The sequence below is a fragment of the Centruroides vittatus genome, unplaced genomic scaffold (assembly GCF_030686945.1).
Source record: "Centruroides vittatus isolate TY-2023 unplaced genomic scaffold, ASM3068694v2 contig_754, whole genome shotgun sequence".
Lineage (NCBI taxonomy): Eukaryota > Metazoa > Arthropoda > Arachnida > Scorpiones > Buthidae > Centruroides > Centruroides vittatus.
This window is the reverse complement of record NW_027122490.1, coordinates 3,470,969-3,491,051: the sequence shown is the minus strand read 5'-3', so window position 1 is coordinate 3,491,051 and position 20,083 is coordinate 3,470,969.

The following is a 20,083-nucleotide window of genomic DNA, read 5'->3' as shown; positions in this document are numbered from 1 at the left end:
AGATAATTTTTATTTGCTTTTATTAATTTAAATTCTGAAATTTATAAAATTATTTTATAAGTTGGTATATTTCAATTATTTTATTTACTTTCGAGAATGGGGAAAAAACGATGATAAATTTGCACGTAGCATTGATTTGGAGTTTCAACGAACCAAACAACCTTCGAAAGCCCAGAGAAATGTTTTATATATGAGCCGTGAAATTACTGGCATCACAGTTTTCACAAAAGCTGATTTAATTATAAACCTTACTTTTAACTAGCAATAAGATCAATTTCAGCCAAAAAAAGTGATGGGAGTTCTTCTCTAACACTTTATTTTCAGAATAGCATTATATTGCACTAAACTTATACCAAACTAATGAGGAACTGTACACACAAAAAAATCCTTTATATTCATAGATCAATAATATTGCTTATCTCGTATTTACTTATGTCATTTTGTAAAAAAGTTAGAATAAAAAATATAAGAAGTCTCATACAGAGCAAAATGACTGCATAAGATAGTCTTATTATCGTTTTCAGTAATGACTTCCCTTGTAAGATTGATGGATTCATATTGTGTAACAATATCTTAAATTTTAAAATTTTTATTGAATTAACTATAATGATGTAGAATCAGGCTCTTAGATTATTTTATTAATAAACTAAACGTGTAATTTCTATCGATTATCTTTCAGTAAATTAGTATTTATAGCTAAACAAATTACTCAAAATTTTGTTAAAATAAAAACGAAAACTAATAAAATATATACTAAACAAGACTAAAATAAACTATCAAAAATTATTTTAATAACATTTAATTTAATTTTGTATAGAAAAAGTATAGCTACACAATAAATATATCAAATTACAACAGTTTCGAATAAAAAAAAAGTTTGTAATTTAATTTAATCGAGAGACTTAAAAGTTTGATAATAAATAAATCAAATTTAATATAAAAATAATGATTATAAAAGAATAGAAAATAATTCAATTTTTATTTATAGAAAATTTCAAATGTATTAAATAAAAAAAATAAAGAAATTTATTTTTGAAAAACTATTTCTTTAATTATATAAAAGAAGTATCCGTTGGGATATATTGAGATTGAAAAAAAAATTGTTTAAAAAATAATGTTCTTATCGCGTGTGCTTCTAGTTGGTACTCTTATCGAAAAGAATAGAGAATTTAAAAAGTCGATGTAGATTTTATACTAGAAAAAGTTATCATAATACTTGCCATTGAAACTGGGAATAGAGAAAAGAATAACTATGTAATTTAGATATACAATTTGTTTGAAGAAAGTTAAAAAAAAAAAAAAAACAGAATGAGCAGTTTATTTATTCAGATGATTTCATTGGAAATTTCTATTAAGGGCTATTTATCTTTTTTATTTTTTACATTTAATATTCTAATATATTGGAAATATTTAATACTGTATTTATATTAATAAACAGAAATGCATTTAATAATTTTTAATTATTTTTAGACAAGCTGTTTTGTATAGAATGCTTTAGTGGTATTTTTAATAGAGTTAAAAAAATACAAAATTAAATGTAAAAGTTTACAAAAGACTATCGTTAATCCAGCCATTCCATACACAGAGGGATGCCATATTAGCTATAGTGCCGAATTACTGTAAATGTACAGGCCTAAAAACAATGAATGCGTGACCTATTTTCTTTGCAGTACTGACATTTTTAACACAGGTGGAATATACACCATGCTAAAATGCAACACAGAAATGAAACCAGAGTAAACGGGAAAATAGAATGTGTGGCATGATTAACGTTTACATGGAAGCGGAAATGCATAAACGAGCACATAGTGATTCCGGATAATTGAGAGGCCTGAATACAAATGGCCGGATTAGAGAGAGTCTTCTGCAAACAATATCGGTATAAATATTGAAATAAGCACTTCTCATCCGAATTCAGAGAGGTATATTAAATATAACTATAAATGCGTATGTTAATTCAATACTCCAGTATTATTTAAAATCATAGATATTTTAATAAATATTTATTTCAAAATTTTAATTAAAACTAAAGAGTAATAAGAGATGCCCAAATGCAACAAATCGAACGTTTATCATGGTCTTTCGTCCACTTTCCTAGAAAACGTTATTTCCAACGGCAAGCCAATCAAATAGACAGGATTGTCTCTAAACATTGAACACTAACGATATAGAACCCGATAGATTTCATCTTGCATTAGAATGAACAATCAATTCGGTAAATCGAATTCGTTTGATAGTAGATCCTAATTCATCCAGGAAGAGGATAACATTTACAAAAATATTAGATTGTTTTAGGAAAAAAATTACTTTTTGAAAAACTTACATTCTATTTGGATAATGGTTTTCTTCTATTACAAAATGAACTATTGTGAGAATAGCACAATACTTCATTTCAAGAAAGTACTACAGGAGCTACAATACTTGATAATAAAATTACAAAAATTATTATTAGATATTACACAGAATTAAGAATAAAATATTTTTAAAAATATTTAACAAAATATATTAATAATATTGTTATATATATATGTATTTTTTCGTAACTTCTACGTATATTTTACTTAAGTTAACAAAATTTGTGTAATATAAAAATACGAAAAAACGAAATTAGTTTAAGCGAATAAAATTTAGAAAAATATTTTCTCATTAAGATTCTTGTAAAATGCATACTTCTGGAGTAAACAATGTTTTCGCCCGTTTGAACTACTAAATGTTTTTTAAAATGCGCATAATTTGAAAACAAAATCAATAAAAATGTGTTAGTTCTATAAAACAAATGCTTTATAAAACGATTATTTCTTCATTTACTTATCAAATTCGATTTGTTGCATTTAATGTGGAATATAAACGATTATCTTAAACCTCTACGATTTTAGTTCAACGTAACACACAGACTCAAAATATTTTTTCTTTCCAAATATAATTACTTATATAAATATGTATTTTATTTTGGAAGATAATACACTTTAACTGTTAAACATAGCAAATAGATTATAGAATCTGTAAGCTAAACACATACATTATACATACATTTAGCGTATTCGAGATATAGTTTACTACATACAGTTTATATATAGAGTGTAAATTTACATTATATGTAAACTTCATGCGCATATTATAGTAATATTTAACTAGTGATCAATTAGTATTAGCATATTATTTATAAAGGTTATTATTATTACATAAAGTAAGTAAAGATTACGAGAAAATTATTGAAAACATTTCATATATTTTATTTTTAGTAAATAAATTTTAAACTTTCATAAATTATGAAAAATTACATAGATTCTGTTCATAAACACTGACATAATTCTTTCAATTAGAGAAATTAATTTTTTAAATGAATAATTCCTGGAAGCAAAATGCGAATTTTTCTCATACATATAATTTATGCCTTTCAGCTATTCATTATTTTTTGGCAAAAAATAAAAATTTGCAATGCTTTTATAAATATTTGCTTGCCTTAACAAAATAGTTTGCATTTTATACAAATTAATACGATAATGTACTGTACCTTTAATTTGATAGAGAGAATATTGATAATATATTACTATTGTGTTAAAGCTTACTTTTTCATTTAAAAAATTATTACATTAACTATATTTTAATAATATAAATTATTAGCATCTTAGGCAAATTTATAATAGCATTTATTTATTTTAAACTCCAATAACAGGTATATACATTAATTTAATTTCCTCAAGCATTTAATTCATTAATAGAGAGGTTGCGGCCGACATTTTCATTGCGAAAATGTGAACGTCGGGCGTTAAGTGCCGCCATCCTGTAAGCCTAGAAGTTTGATAATGGCGTTTGGAATCATGCTCGACGTTTCCAACGCCATTGTCAAACTTTAGGCTTATAGGATGGCAATAATGTACGTCCGACGTTCACGTTTTCGCGATGAAAATGTCGGCTGCAACCCTCTCGATATGAACAACGTTAGTCATTATTTATAAAAATTTATATAATTAATAAATATATTTTATACTCTTAATAATTTATAATTAAATGAATAAAACTTAAATATTTTTTCTTAGAAATCTTCATTTAATGTCAATAGCTAAAATAAAATAAAATAAAAAAATGTATAAATTCGAAATAGAGTTTTTCTAATTAAATATGTTTGTTTTATTTGTTGGTTTATAAAACTTTTTCTTTTCAAATTTATTTTAATGATTAACTAATGTTTATAAATGTCTCTGTAATTTTTTAAAGCGAAAGATGAATAATTTTAAAACTATTTTTGATTAATGCTTCAATTTTAGAGAATAAATTTTTTTAACTTTATTATTCAATTTTAATCTTAAATTACAAATTTGGAGTAATTTTTAGTGCCTAAATAACTGAGAAATATTATTAAACTATTTATTTAAAGCCAATTTTAGTTTAATAATTCATTATGAACTAATAATGTAAGATATAATAAGTTAAAATTAAAGAAGTTCAAATGTCATACAGATGAATAGATTTCTAAACATATTGAAGTCATGTTTTAAATTAAATTTTTATTTAAATTTTATGGATTATTTTTCCAATTAAAACTTGATAATGATAATTGAAATTGTCAATACATGCGTTGGTTTTTAAATATTTTAATGCCAGGCTTTGAAAATATTTAAAACATTTTTATTATAACTATATCTATAATTTATATATTCATGTTTGCATTACATTCTTACCTCGTATTTTCATGTTTACGTGTTTTTGATTTGATAGAATTAATTATTGAGCATAAATAATAAAAAATTAAATTTTTAAAAACTTTAGACGCCGTCTAATACGTAAAGTAAAAACTAAAATATAAATTAACTTTAATAATTTTTAACGGTTTAAAAATTAATGTCAAATTAACATTAAAAATGAATCATAGTAAGTTTTTAATTTGATTTTACCATAATTTTTTACTTCAAAATACTTCTACGGGGAAATATAAACTTTAACCTTTAGCAATCAGATCAAATATTTAAAAATATAAAATGTTTGCATATTTTACCTAATAGAAAACTGTTAAATTTTCAATTTTAAAGTTGCTATTTGAATAAATCAATATATAATATAATATATAATTTTTTGATGAAATTTTTTCCCTATTTAATTATTTTATTATTAAACAGAAAAATCGATTTTACTCTTTTGGAATTATTAAGAAATTTGTATAAATTACTATTGTATAAAAAATCATTTTTATATTAACGCATAATAATTTTATCTAGTCTATTATATTAACATGATATGACTTTTAGAATTGCTTCTAATAGAATTGAAATATTGTTAAAATGTATTGCAAGTTTTACTAATATTTTAACTATAAATGAATTTAAAAAGTTCATATTGTGTAAATGTATATTCTAATCTGATATTTTTTTATGTTTCTCAACAAATTTCGGAATTTATATTAAGGATTTAAACTTCTGTAAGTTGAAATAGCATAAATTCGAAAGATAATTTGTACTCAAGAAAAATGTGTTCTATATATTTTATGTAGAAGGAATGTATCGTATACAAATATCATAACTTTTAAAGATGATATGAGGACAAAATATTTGAGATCTTTTATGTTTGATATCTTTAATCGCAAATATGGACCGAGAAACTTAGATACTTTTTTTCAATTCCGTATTTTCAGCTATCATTGAAAGTTATTTTATATTTTATGTACATAAAACTTATTCAGAAAGTTATATAATTTATCAAACATACATCCGATATTGAAGAAAATATTAATGGATTTTGAAAACTAAGTTTTCAAATCATTATTAGAATATTTCAATTGGATATTTGTATTCTTCTTATTGTAATTTTTATTTTAAATTAACATATCTTGAAAAATTCAGTATGACTTTAGTTTGTTTCATTGTATAAAAAGAAAGGTTATCTGAATAGGAAACATTCAATTTTTATATTGAAAATATAATTTATATGAATGTTTAAAATTTATAAATCAGACTACAAAAAATGCGGACGTTTTACCTAATTTTATAAATTATCTTTAAGATTATATTTAGAATATAACTATTCAAAATTAGCTGAACATATAATAATTATTTACACAATTTATTACTTAAAGTTACTTATAATAAGAATAACATTTTAGAATAAAAATGAGACCTAACCGATTAACTAAACTGAAGTTATAAGCAAGCTAAAGTCTGTGCAATATTTTAGTTTTGGCTTCATTTATTTCAAAGCTTTCCCTTTCATCTCGGTACGTAAATCGAAAATAAACATTTAAAACAAAAATTTTTGAAAAGAAGAAACATCGTTTTCAAATTATTCCTGTAATAGAGAATAAGACAGAGTGAAGACATTTGGAATTTAGCAGGTGGGAGTCCCTCCTCTGTCCCATCATTACAACAGAAGAGATAATAGTGTAGTTCAGTTAGACCACCTTTTTACTCCACCCTTAATGACATAAGCTATCATGTGGCTAGTTTCATTTTGGTGATTCAATAGCGAAAGAACAAATTCCGTGTATTGTTGGTCCACGAGAAGCCATTTACGAAATAATTAAAATCGATTTTCATCCAGTGGCTTCGTCCAGAAATGCTAATTCAATACGATAATCTTCACTGATGAAGAACACACCTGTAACTTTTACAACCCATTTGAATGAGCTAATATTTACAGCTGTTCTCTAAATGAGATCGAAAGACAGACTAAAGAAAAGAAAACATTAAAATGAGTTACATTTTATGGAAGATATTGTGTAATATTGATTATATAGACATCATTTATAGTTGAATTATAAATGTTATTAGTGCTAAAACGTAGCTAAAATGTTATAAATGCTATTTGCAATATTTATCTCATTCACTAATTTATTGTTATTTAATTATATTTTCTATTCATATTTAATAATTCTTAAATGACTTCTTGTAATTGTTGAAATGTATTATTAAAATTCAAACAGAAGTGCAAACTACGATAATAATTATAGATTGCATAGTTAAATAGCTTTTACGAATTATCTTATTAATAATAAATATTGTCATAATATTCCATTTACCTGTAGATAAATATTAAATTCATATTTAAGTTCGATTTAAATAACTTTAAAAGCGTGTTTATTTCAATTCTATATTTTCCATTAAATATTACCACATTTAATATCATCTCCTTTGCTGATAAAAGAAAGGGGGTACTTCCTTTTATCAGCCAAGATCTTTCAATAGGCTTTACCTATAATAATAATTTAATATTATTGATAACTAAATGGCTAAAGTATAAAAAGAATTCATAATTTTCTAATTTAAATTTAAAAAAAAAAAAGTTATTTTCGATATTTCATTTTGATTTATCTTTAGTACAGAAAATTATTTATTCTTCATATCCTGGCATGTTTTTTAAAATATATTTTTATATTTAGGTACATAATTCTGAACATAAACTTTAAAAAATATTTTATTTTTACTTTAAGCATAGTCTATATATTATACAGTATAATTTAAAGATATAAAGTATTTGAATCTCAAAATTCCTAAAGATATTTTCTAGAAAACAATAAAAAACGAATACATTATTTACATAATGGAATAGCTTTAGGTCAAAAGCAATGGAATTGTTTCTCTGATCCTATTTTTAATATAAAATATTTTCAAGTTCTCCACTGTTATTCATATTTTCTTTCTTTCTTTTTGTTGTTTATAAATTAATTTTCTAGAAAAAAATAATGTCTCGACTTATCATTGTTCTAAATTATTTTAAACAATAAATGGCATTATTAAACATTTTCAAAAAAGTAATAATAAATAATCGAATTATAAAGTCATAAATGTCAAAATTTTAATTACTATTCTACAATATATGATTGAAGTTCTTTCAGAACTCATTTCTCTCTGCACAACATTAATTTTTTGAATATTTTTTACATGCAAATTTATAATAATAAATTGATTCGTGTATTTAACAACTTTTATTAATAACTATATCATTAATAATGCTCTATTTTTAATTTTTATTGATTACACTAAACACTTAATCATTAATATTATAATATATACATTTTTAATAAAAAAAAGTTTTAAATTACATTCCTGATAATACAAAATTTGGTAATATATAATGGAAAAATTTTGATATAAACATAAAACGTGGAATCTAATGCAAATTAATTATTTTATAATATTAAAATGTCTATAAATCTGCTATTGTTTTTTTAATTTTATAATGAGAAAATGTAGCTATTAGAGTTTATAACAGATAATTCGAGAATTATAAATTCGAAACTCTGGAAAAATAAACTCGCTGTTAGATAAAGAACTTATATAAAAATAATATATAGATATTAATTATAATTTATCTTTACAAGAGTTATTTTTCTAAAATAAAAGTCGTAAATTGTTAATTTAACTGCAAACATAAAAATTATTCTGATTTAATGAATTGCTAATAAATATTTTAGTAGTAAATAGATAATTAAAATTTTGTTTCTCGAAACGAAATCACAGTAATGTACTAGTATTTCTAATATTTTTTGTTTTTCATTTGAAAATTGTATGAATATAATTAGTCAAAAAAATTAAATATTTAAATACTTTGTTTTAAATATAATTACAGCATAAATATATATATAGTTATAGATTTATAACCTTCTTTTATTGTATAAAATTAAATTATAAATAAATAAAATATTAAATAATAATGTATCTTTCTCTTTATTAAAATAATTGTATTTTATAGTCTCACTGGAAACACTATATTAAAAACTATTATAATACTTTAAAGATGTTACAACATTTAATATATATATATTTTTTTTTGTTTTTTTGTAAAAATTTAAGCAATTTTAATTTATTTTTATATTCTAAAAGAAAATAATCGCAATTTGAAGCTACATGTCATTTATTAAAACTATAAAAGTATATAAAAATAAAGAAGTTTTTATTTCTAAGTAAACATTTCTTAAAAAAAAAGTTTACTTTTAGATCAACTTACATAAAAATGATTAAATTAATATTAAAGTTTCGATTAGTGTTCATATCTAATGTCATTTTAATGTAATTTTATAAATTTTCTTTTGTAAATCAAAAAATTCGTAAAGAAAACTTATCTTTTAAGATTTTTTGTTGAAAAAACTTTTTCTTATTTTAAGAAAAGATCTTTAAACTCTTTGGAAAACTACCTAGAAAATAGATAACTTAGTTATCTATTTTCTAGAGCTAAATTATATAATAAACACATTTATTTTTCAGTGTTATACAAACTTACTTTATCAATTTTTTAAGTTTAAACGAAAATAGGTTATGAAAAAAGTGTAAATAAGTTAATTAAAGGCACTTCGGCGAGACCTTATTTAATCAATAATTGATTTACTGACAATAACCATGCGAAATTTTAAAATTTAATTGAAATGTCAATGAAAAAATTATGGCGTAAGAGATATAAATTCATTTTTCCATTTAAATTCGGAAAATTTTTCTAAAAATGTAAAATATTTTCACTTCATTAAATTATAACATGTATCTTCATTGGATTTATATGAAAAAATATATAATTTTTTCCTTTAAAATTATAAATTTTGTTTAAAATTAAATGATTACAAGTTAAAAGAGAGTACCTGAAGAATGGATTTTTCATAAAATCTTACTTTTATTGTTAGAATAAAAGTAATAAAAACCACTTATTCTGTTGATTAGGTTTTAATAATATTTCATTTTTATACATTGAAATTCTCGTTCAGCAATAACTTGTTGATTAGATGAATACAATAATGGTTTAATATTATAATATCCTATTTGAATTTACTATATAGTAAGTGGTTTGCATATGTATTGTTGTTAAACGAAGTTTATTACAATATCGAATATGCTAATTTATAATGATTCCATGTAAAGTGTATTGTATTGTTATCTAACGTTGAATAATGTTATATAATTTTGCCATAATGTATGTCTGAGAGTATTTTCCAGCATCTTTTAGTTGGATATACATTATTAATGAGTTGTTATCTATCTGTTCTTAATACGAATGCTGAATTCTTTCTACACAGTGTAACATCCCGTATCTGACAAATGGTGTCCTATTTCCTGACAGTTTATATGACAAATGGTATGCTATTTGCTACATCCATTTCAGAAGAAAACGACTCTTTGAAGTTTCTTCATATTGAGAATAAAGTAAAATAGATTTATATATTTTATTTCTTGATTAATATATTCCAATGTGTATTTATTTAGTTTTTATCATAAAAAGAGTTTTATTGTCTCGTTTTTATAAAAGAAAAATTCAATAACTTGAACAGTCATAACACTTGTTAGTGTCCTAATTTATTTAATACATCTTTTGAAATTATTCTCTAAAACGTTCCTGCTTCTAAATATATTTCATTTATTTCATATCTGGTGATAAAATTAAATTATTAAAGACTTAATAATTATTTAAGTGATTAAAATGAATTTTATGGATTAGTGACTTAAAATTGAAATAAAATGACAGATTCTAATAAATCTTATCTGTTAGATAAGATTTATATTACGAAACTTTCCGGTTAACTTATTCTCATTGAGATTATGAAAAATATAACAAAATTTAATTAAAATGTGATTTGAATCATCACACATTTGATTTGTAAAAGATTCTCTATAACTTTAGTTTATATCACTTTATTTTATTCAAGCCTGTACTGTTTTAAACAAATTACCATGATGTGTAGCATACTGTATTTTAATAGCACTTCATATAATTATTCAACCAGTAGCTCGCGATCCTTGACAGCTGTGAAGATATTCCTGAGAATTGTAACAATTTTTCACAACTAAAGGGTAGTCAAGATTGAAATATTCCGTTTGAAATAATAAAATATTGGAGTACATTCCAGATAAATTATTTAAATTAACTTTTATTTTAAATTCTAGTCTCAAATGTTATAATTGTGTTCTTAACTAATTATAATAAAATGTCTTCAAGACGTTTTTAAAATAATTTCAAGATGGAAATCGCATTAAATTTTAAATATTTAATATCAAAATTTAACTGTATAGATAAGAATTTATACTGTATAAACGTTAGTCCCTAGATATTTTAAAATTATACCTTGTTATGTTTCGGTATATAATATTTTGAAAAATAAACGATTATTTCATTAAAACATAAAATTCATTTATGAATATATTTATAATTAATTTAATTTCTTAAACATATTATTTGAATTTGTTTTGATTAAATTGATAATTGAATAATTTTCATTTATATTTAGAAAATAGAAATAAAATTAAAACACTCATTAAGTAAACGATTATCTTCCATTGATTATATTATAATCAGTTAAAATATTCTTATATAAGATAATAAAATTATGTCATTTATGTTTTAAAAACTGCAAATAAATCATAAACACTGCTAATTAATATTCGTCAAAATTAAATCAAATTTAATGCATTTCATTAAACTTTTATGATACTTTTAGTCGAAATAATTAAGCAAACTAATTATTAATTATAAATTAATTCAATGAATTCAGAATAAAAGTTAACTGATATAAAAAGAATGAAAATTAAGAAACGTTTTATTTTAAGAATATTTTCATATTTATATTAATTAGTATTTATATTACTTATAGAAATAAATTCATTAGTTTTATGTCTATTATTTTGTTAACCGAGTTTAAAATCTCTAAAATAATAATTGTTTTGGTAACTTATAGATAGATCGATTTCCTAAAAATCTGGTGCGATTTAGAAAACATTTTAAAATTTACACACAAATATATTTAAATTTAGAGCATATTTCGCTATTAATTTAATTAATATAATGTTACTTAATATAAAATTACAGACATAAATTTAAACTTATTATTATTCGAAGCAGTTATAATGATATTTTTACGATATTATTTGATTTATAATAATTGAAAGTAAACTACTCTTGCTGAATCGCAAGTAAAATATACTTAAAAAGAATTTTTTCAGATGTATTGCCAAGCAGTTAATGGAGCGCCAATATGACTAGAGAGATACTTATAGGAACTTTTATAAAACAAAATTTTCTGCTTTTTAAACACACGTGCACACAATTAACAATTATGGTTTATAATGCACAATTTCATTAATAAATTTAATATAATAGCACAATTGTATGCATTGCAGTTTTTATAGAAATATAACAAAGTTTACAACCTACCAGCTAATACCCTTTGCTATTATAAAACTAAGGTAAACATTACATTTAAATGCCGATATATAACTTTAACAGAAAAATAAATCTGAAGATATACTGATCTGTGACTCAGCTGATTAATTATTACATCTTTACATAAATAGTTTAAATGCATTTTATTGTTATGTTAAATAATTTAAATAATCATTATATATTACAGAAATCTCTTTAAGGATATTCATGCTGTAAATTATTTTATTAGTAATGTTTAAAATTTAATTTTATCATATTGCATCAAAACAGCTGTTAAACACGTACGATTAGTATTAATGTAATATTTTTATTGTAAACATAATATAAAATGAAGAGATATTGCTCGCAAAATATAACAAATCAATATTCATAAAAAATATTCTGTCGTGTTGTTCTTATGGATGTCGAAGTCCCAAAGAGGACCACCCGCGACAATGCAATGCTGTAAAGACTACCAGTACGCTTCTGATTATAAATATAAATGGCTGTGCGCTCCACGCACTAGAATCACAATACGAGATTCCCCATCGCAATACAATAGGCATTTATCATATTTTTCTAAAATATTGCTCATTGTCTTTTGTTTTCCAACTTCTCACTCATAAATCACATTTATCTAATTTTCAATAATCTTTACAAAATATATACGTTATCATTAAATTTATAATAGCTGTACTTAATAAACTTTAACCCAATAATAATTTTATTTCCTTTTAAATGTAATTTTTATTACTTTCAATAGCCTATTATACAATAAAATAAGATTTTATGATCATAAAAAATATATATATATATATATATAGTTAAGCTAACTGTATAAATTAATTTTATATCTACATTACTTAATTTTATTCATGAGTAAATATTACTGTTAATATAAAATATAAATTAATATACTTTTATTTATTATTATCTGAAAAATGTATAAAATCAAAATTTAGTTTAATATAAAATAAAAAAATTAAAAAATTTTAATAAATATAAAAATTAATAAAAGTCAACAGTGTTCTGAAGAGGCCATAATTTTCTTTCTTCACATATATTGGATATAAATCTTAACCTCTTCACACTCTGCAATGCAAATAATTAGTATTAAAATAGATATCTTCCAATATTTAAACAAAAATAACATTCGACAGCTTTTGAATTTCAGAATTTTCACTGAAAATTTTAAACAAGTTGTTCCAAACTCTGTGACATAATAAAGAAAAATAAACAGATTAATAACTTGACAAACATGAATGCTAAAAATATACTAAAAAATTTAAAAAATACACATAATTAATTGAATAATTTAATAATAAGGTTAAAAGTAAAAAATTTCATTAATCTCTTCTATTTCTTTCCATTTGATATTAATAAATGTACAGTACATATTGGATAAAATAGAATATTTCTCATAATTTTGCCAACCGTTTCAAAAATAGCATATTATTTAACGATTTAAAAAGTGAACAATCATTTAGAAAAGTCATCAAATAACAAGATGAAAAAAAATCTCGTTTTTAATTTTTAATGAATATTCATTATCATTTAAAAACTATTTCTTGTAAGTCACGCATTTTTATTACGAAAAATATTCATGTTATGATTAATAGCAAGGAAAAATCTTTAAAAATTATCAGTTTTTTTGACTGTATTTTTGAAACTAAATTTAGGAAACATTTATCATTTTCTCTGTTCATTACAATGTTAGAATGATGCAGATTACAAATATTCTATAAGCTTCTATTTTCATTTATAGTAACTTTTGAAAATAATCTATCAAGATAATTATATTTGTATGTAAAATTTATAATAACAAATTTATATTTTTATGGCCTATTTTAAATCTTTAGAAGACTTCCGACAGATTACAAAAATTTATTAAAATAATTGTTAAATGTTTCATTATCATGTCTAATTAATATATATTCATTAGATGATAATTTTTATTACGCTTAATGAATTTAATAAATAATATTTTTCGATGAATTCCATGCAAATATTAAAAATTTTTATTATATTTCTTGGTAGAATATATCTTAAGATACATTAAAATTATTTCTGGATATTAGAGCTGAATAAGAGTTTTTAAGAAGAATATGTTATCAAGATAATTTACAAAAATATAAAAACGAGATCTTATAAATGCCATTATTATAGTTTTGAGTTATTCTCCAATATTTTTATTCAAAATAAATAAAATTTTCGATAATAGAAAGCATTCCTACAATATGTCATTGTATTGTCTTACAATGACATATTGTAGGAATGTATTATTTTAAAATCAAAATATATGATTTATTAGTTAAATAGAAAGAATATATTCAATTACTATTTATAATACAATCCATCTCTTTTATGTCTGTGATAATAAATAGTGAATGTTGACGTCATGAAAAATTAATTTTTGATTTGGATACTTAATATTTACATAAAAATTTATTAAATAATAATTATGATCATTGTTTTAAATAACTTATTTATTTAAATTTAATTACAATAAATATTTATGATTGATAGAACAACAAAATCTTTATTATTTTATCTTAACATCGTAATTCAGAAACTTTTTCTTTAGATCATGACAGTAGCCTAACACTATATCTTCAATGTAACGACATGGCATTATTTGAAGGAATGGAAATCTTTCTTACTTTTATTATAATACTTGATAAATATAAGCATTTCACATAAAAATAAACATGTTTCACATTAAAAATAAAAACATTTTATGATGTTTCTATGAATATGAAAAATGTGTACTATTTAATAGAAAGGTTTTTTATAAGGTAGTAAATTGTGATCTACTGGATAATTTTTCTTATTATTTAGAACATAGAGTAAAATTTATAAATGATAATTACATTTGAAAATGGATAATTCGAAATGATGCGATATTCGCTGAACGTTGGATAAAAATTAAGTAGCAATAAAATTTAATATTTTCTTTGTTGAAAAGGGAGTGATATTAAAATCTAAATAAATATAATGTAAAATGTTACAATAATGTACCGAATATTTTAAAAATTTGATAAAGATTTAGTACAACAAAGATTAATTTATTATTTATAGTCGTAGAGAAGAATTTCCCTTTGAAACTATTAAATTGGAAATATTAGAATAAATTAGAAATATCTATAACACATTAATCAATGAAATCAAACTTAGAAATATACTGTATTTATTATTTAATAAATAATTTGAATAATTAATATGATAATTATAATTATTCACTTTTTTTGCTACAAAGGACGGTTTTTTTTTTCAAATACTAGTAAATAAATAAATAAGTTGCATGCTCTTTACTGTACATTGTACAGTACGTGATGTATATTTTTTATTATTGGCAATTTGAAAATATTGTAAACCTATAAATTCCTACTGTTATCCGTCCGTCTGTCCGTCCTTTCTAAATCTCCCGAAAATAGTTAGATAGATAAAATTTGAGACGAAATGTGGAAAGACCACGGGCAGGAGGACGACCCCACATACAGGAAGTCAAGTTATTTCAATTCAAAATGTTTCCCCTGAAAGGAGTTATATAGATGAGTGGCACGACTCTATTGTTAAAGAAAAAGTATGATGTACAGGGGCAAGCCGCTACAAATATGAGGTGGAGAACACATATTTTAAATAAAATACATTAAAAATATAATTAAAAATTGCAGCCCGGCATTTTGACGATTTCACAATAGATAATTGTTCGCTAATAGATATATTTCTACCAAACTTTTATTCTTTTCATTTTGTAAAAATATTCAATCAGAAGGTACCATAATAATTGATAAAATAAGAATAAATTTACTAAAATTACTTTGTAGTATATTTTTTGAATTATTTTGTTTATAAAAATTTAACCTGCTTACAAACTATATTACTAAAAATAAAAAATAAAAGTAAATAAAAATGTCGATTTTTTGAAGTAAAAAATTAATGAATATTCTTTTCTCTGTACATCTGTGTCGAAAATAATTAAATTTTAAAAAAAGTGTTATTAGTTTTTTATAAGTTTTGATTTAGAAGTTAAACTTTTATACAATTTTATAAAAATGTATATGATGTTTTTATTTTATATAAAAATAAAATAAAGACATTTTGTTCAGAATATTTTTAAATTTTAAACAAAATTTCACAATTAAAATTTTTCTAACATAATTCTATTTTTAAAAAGTTTAAATTATTTAAATCGAGAATTAACTGAATGTACACAAAGTTTAAAAAAAAATAATTTATAATAATACTTAATATTTAAATAAAAATTAAACTAATTACAATGATTATAAACAATAATAAAATTTAAAAGTTAAATTCGTGATATGAAATATCTAAAATGAGTTATCAATTAAAATTAATTAGTAAGAATAATTATTCTTCTATATATTAATATAATTATTTCACTGTTTTAATAATACTTTTAAAGAAATTTAATATTAACAATCAATGATGATTTCCCTAGTATTATTTGAGTGAATAAAAAAATGATTGAATGAAATTAGCATCTACTAATCTAATAAAACGTTATAACTAATGCTACTTTTCTTTCCTTTTCATTCGCAAGCATACAGTTTTATTAGTTCATTTAATAAATTATGTATGCCTTTATAATTTTGGAGAATACTCTTAGCCGATTATTCATTTAATTGAAATTATTAGCTTGAAACTTGCTTTATAATGTAATGTAAGTTCATGTTTCAGGTTTTAGTACATTAAAGAGCGCTATTTTAAATTATAATTTTGAAGAGTAAAAGTAAAGAATAGATAAAATTTTTAGTGAAAATTAAAAAAAAAACGTTTAGAAATTAATTTATACAGCTTCTTTAACTCTTATGTTAATAATGGGTTTAATATTAATTAATCGTATTTTTTATGTTTACGAATATGTTTTAACATTAAAAGAAATACGTTATAGAGTGAAAAAGACTTGAATTTCTTAATTGTTTGTGATAGAAAAACCTATTTTTAGAACCCAACATCTTACACAGAAGTCACAAACAACTAATATTTGGATTAATTTGATCAACAAAGATAGATTGAGCCGCGCATTATTTGTTTTTTTTATGACAATCATCAATTAATTAATTAACATTGTCAATTTACTATTTGAATGTAGAGTAACGTATAATTATGAATTATACGTTATTATGAATATATGAATATATGAATTATGAATATATGAATATAAATACAGTGGTTGTCACTAATCCGGCCATTTTGTGCACAAAGGTGTGACGTATTTGCGAGAGTTCCGGATTACTGAGAACATATAGACCGAAAGTCTGCTTTGTGGCAATGAATGAACGTGACCTGTCCTCCTTTGGTACTGATACTTTCTGGGGCAAGCGGACAAATAATACGGGGCTCTGACATGCAATACCGTGCAAAGAAATAAAACAGGAAAACAGGAAGTGACATGAGTGTACATTTTCATGGAAACAAAAGTACATAAGAGAACACACTGGAGGTTTGTCGGATTATTGAGGACCGGGTTAAATTAAATTTCTGCTGTACATTTAAGACTCATTATTGTTATTGGGTACCAAAATTTAATATAAAAACTTTGTATTTACGCTTACTACATTTATACATTTAAGTCTACAACTAATGTGTTTTACTACAATATTACTGTTTTTTATTTGTATATAAATTAAAAATTAGTTTAAAATAAATGAGCCTATAAAATAGTTTCAAAGGGAAATTCTTCTCTACGACTATAAATAATAAATTAATCTTTGTTGTACTAAATCTTTATCAAATTTTTAAAATATTTGGTACATTATTGTAACATTTTACATTATATTTATTTAGATTTTAATATCATTCCCTTTTCAACAAAGAAAATATTAAATTTTATTGCTACTTAATTTTTATCCAACGTTCAGCGAATATCGCATCATTTCGAATTATCCATTTTCAAATGTAAACGTTCAGAAACAAATGCGTAAAAATAACAGTTAAAGATTTTTATTTAAAAATATATTTTCTTTGTGAAAGATCAAGTATTATAATATATTTAATTAATTTAAGAGGATTAAATAAGTTATAAAAAGTTTAAGCATTGTTTATTTGAAAATTGTTTAATCACGTATAAAAAACACTTTATAAAAATATCTAATCAAACTAAAAAATCAAAATTTCATAGCAAGAATCTATATATTTTTTTTAAAAAAAAGAAACTGAAGTACCTTGTTTTACAATCCAGTAATGGCAACGTAAAAATTGGTGCAGTTATTACAAATTTGATGACAAGTTTTAAGCTGTGGTCAAATACAGTTTCTCACGAGCGTCATACAATAAACTGTGAGAAACTACTTTTTTTCAGTCTATCATCAAAGATTGTATCAAGTTATTACTTTTAACGGGATTTCGCGGAAGGGAGACATCTTACAAATACTATCAAATGGGTAGTTTAACTTAAAAAGATCTGCAGGACCGTATGTTCAGTAATCCGATTTGGATTTGGTTAGACTGTTGTTTTTTTATTATTTCACTTAGAATGTCTAAGCTTATCACACTTTTAGATATAATCCATTATTTCAAAGAAAAATAAAAAAAAGAGGCTGCCGAAATTTTTTCAATAAATTGTAGATTTAATACTATAATAGGATTTCTATATAGAAAAGAATTTTTTAAATAAAAAGTGAAATAAATAAGATTTATTGAATCTAATTCTCTCTTTCTTTTTAAGTTTACATAATTTATTTATAGCAAATCTTCCGGTATTTTTTGCGTAAAAATATATTAAAAACAAATTAAAGATTTTCTTTTTCTAAAATTATTATCTATATATTTTATATAAATTTATAAATATTTCGAGATTTAATTATGCATATTTTATTGCTTTAATTTATTTTTTCAATATTTTTATATAAAAATATCGGATAAACTTAAAATACCGCATCATTATGTGACATGTATCTTAATAAATTAAAAATAATTATGAATTCAAAGCATAGCAAATGGACATTGTAATTGTTCTATGTAATTAAATATGTAACTAGGTAATCTAAGATGTTTCACTTTAACATTGATAAAAAAAAATTGATCTAAACAATTTACACGAAATTAAAGCGTGTATAAAATGTAATTACTCAAGTAAAATATTTTATTAATTAAAGAACACATTCATTATCTTTATAAATATATGTAAAAATAAAGAAATTAATAAAATTAAATTAGATTATGATCATTAATATTATTTCTGTAAAAAATATTCGTTTCGATAAATATAATAATATATATATATTTTATAATGAATAAAATATTAGTGTTACAGTATTAGATAAAAAATATTAAAAGAATTAAGGACGAAGTAGGAAGTATTTTTAAATTTAACAAACGTAGTGTTAATTTAGTTCAAAGTTTTATGATATAATAGAAAATAAAAAAGAATTTTAAATTAATTGCAGTTTTAAATTTAAGAACTGTCTATTGTATACTTTAATTTAATGGCGTTTTATTTTAGTAAAAAGGAATATTCATCACGTTATAAAATTATGAAAAGACTCTCAATATCAGTAGATAATATACATACCGCTTTCTGCCGAAAATATTAATCATTTAATTTCACGTCACTATGTCAACTCTTCATGTATTGAGATAGCGACATAACTTCCTACACAAAGAAACTCTATTAGCTGGGTAATTATATGGTGACTGTAAAAGATGATGTACTTAAACACTACACTGAAATGCCCTTAATCTGCTAAAGTTTCTAGAAAGGTTGTTCGTAAATGTTGCCGTGATTTCTCGAGAGGATCCACTAGGACAAAGAATGTAGAGACACCGTCGTAATTTGAAGCAGCTTCATTTCAATTTGAAGTAGTCGAGCTAGACAAAGAGAATTCTACGATATGAATAATGCAACATGCTAGTTCACCTTTTCCGCTTGACTCTATCTTTAAGAATCTTCTACTGTTAAAAACTTAAAAGACAAAATGAAATAAATTCTCTATTTCAAATAGAAGTATTG